The sequence below is a fragment of the Coccinella septempunctata genome, chromosome 7 (assembly GCF_907165205.1).
Source record: "Coccinella septempunctata chromosome 7, icCocSept1.1, whole genome shotgun sequence".
Lineage (NCBI taxonomy): Eukaryota > Metazoa > Arthropoda > Insecta > Coleoptera > Coccinellidae > Coccinella > Coccinella septempunctata.
This window is the reverse complement of record NC_058195.1, coordinates 30,446,372-30,448,742: the sequence shown is the minus strand read 5'-3', so window position 1 is coordinate 30,448,742 and position 2,371 is coordinate 30,446,372.

Genomic DNA, 2,371 nt, shown 5'->3' with positions numbered 1-2,371 from the left:
TGAAGCACTGAGTAGATTGGTACCAGTTTCAACTTCGGCAAGCTCGTAGTTTAGGCGGTAACTTGCTATCGATTTTTTTAATGTGTCTCTCCCTTAAATTCAAAAATTTCTATGAAAATGTTGAAATTTGAGTTATTATGCTATTGTCATAGAAGTATACGAAACTATCAGGTCGGGGGATCCAAGATTTCGGGCCGATTCACATGAAAAAAAAAAAACATAATAAAATGAATTTCGTGAATACCGAGGCTGAAAACCACTATTCTCCGCTATGAAAATTTAATATTATTCCAATAATATACCGAGTTAATTAATGCTACGTTGCTATTACTATAAGGCCCGGTTGTTCAGTTCAGGATAAGGCCGAGATTTAAGATGATCCTAGATTAACCTGACAGAACTGAACTGAAGTGTCAAAATCAATTTAGGATAAACTTTAATCCCGAACTGAACAACTGGGCCTATTCATGTAGAGTTTCGGATTTTGCGAGAATCTACTGCTTTTTCTTCAAAACAACAACTGCGCTGAAGGAAATGTGATTGACTGTTATCTATATCATTTACATCATTATTTGCCGAACTTCAAAGTTCTGAATGAATTAAAATCTAAACTTGAAAATATACGAGATAATTTTCGCAAGAATTTCAATGAAATCTGAAAATTTTCATCATTCTGGAGCATTCTGGACATCAATAATTCTCGAATCATCCATGGAATAAATTCAATTTTATCCAATATAACACGCAAAACGAAATGTTATTCGAACTCGGCATCTTGAGCAATTCGTTCCTAAAAAGCCCGAATCAGGTAGAAAATTTTGAACCCTTCATATCAGCGTTAACACGTGTTTTGCAGTAAACAGATGCCGATTTCGTTTTCAACGGGCCATGTAACTAGGGTCGGCGTTGGGTGAAAGGATGAACGGTTCTTACAACAAGAAGAATTTGAATTTTCATATGACGGTGAGAGTACAAGAAGTATACAGGGTGTTTCACGAGTAAACAGACAAATGAAAACCGTGAAAAGAGGGCATTGAGCTGAGTTCAGAATCATACCATATACAGGGTGTTCCAAAACTAGTGAATCAAACGTTACACCACGATAGAGTAAACCAAATATTATCGAATGACACCAACATTAGTTCGACGAAAATGTACCGTTTCCAAAATAATCAGAATTTCATTAAAATACATAAAGTTGCCGATTTTCGAACTATTTTTCTTAATAACAGGGCCAGTTTGTGAAAAAGGATATCGATTTTAAATTATATTGAAGTAATATTATTGTTTCATCTCCCCTAATTGAAATTATTTTAAGTAGTTAATCGATAACCATAACCTAAGTAAATGTAAATTAAAACAATTGTTTTTTCTACATGATTTTTAATACTCAGAATAAACAGGGGTGATAATATGGGAGAAAAACGCTATCCTCAATAACAAATTGGCCTTGTGACTGAAAAAATAGTTCGAAAATCGGCAACTTTAGGTTAGGTTTTTTTAGAAACGGTACATTTTCGCTCAACTAATGTTGGTGTCATTCGATAGTATTTGATCTAGTCTATCGTGGTGTGACGTTTGATTCAATAGTTTTGGGGCACCCTATATATAGGTTTCTTCGAGGTTTTTTGAAATTTCTCAAATTTCCGTTTGGCTATAACTCCTGAAATTCTGATCAAGTCGACTGAAAATTTATATTTAGCCTTGAGTTGTTAATTTCATTGAAACAGAGCATTAAAATTCGACAAAAATCTGGACCGGGCTCAGTGAGGCTTTACTTAACTTCAAACTCATAAAAACACCATGTATGTAGTTTATTAATCATAATTTCAACTTTTTTATCTGCATTATTATTGTCTCAAAATGAATTGATTTTTGGGTTGCCCCACCTGTTGATCATGTTCTAGAAATAATTGTTTTGGTCAGACGCCTCTAAGGAATAGAGCACTTCATGAAAATGTATTTAGAAATCCATAATTGATTTTTTTTCAAAGAATATTCTGTTGAATGTGTTCAACAATTATACCATATTCGGTCTTCAAAATACTCTTTCACAAGAATAAAATGTTTCAAAATTGATAATATCCAAATATGGGTGGAAAAACTACGCTATCTTGAAACTAAAATTTAAAACTTGATAGTCAGAATGAATCTTTTTTTCTATGGACAACTAGTTGTGTGAATAAAAACAAAGAAAGAAATCGCGGGGTGTCAGATCTGGAGATCTAGCAGTCCAATATTGGGGTCCTACCCTTCTAATAAAATGACCTGAAATACTGATAAATACTTTTGCTGGTGCATGAATATCATCAATGTTTCAATAACAAATTGTAATAAGACCAGAACAATCCATAGATTTCCATAGATCCAA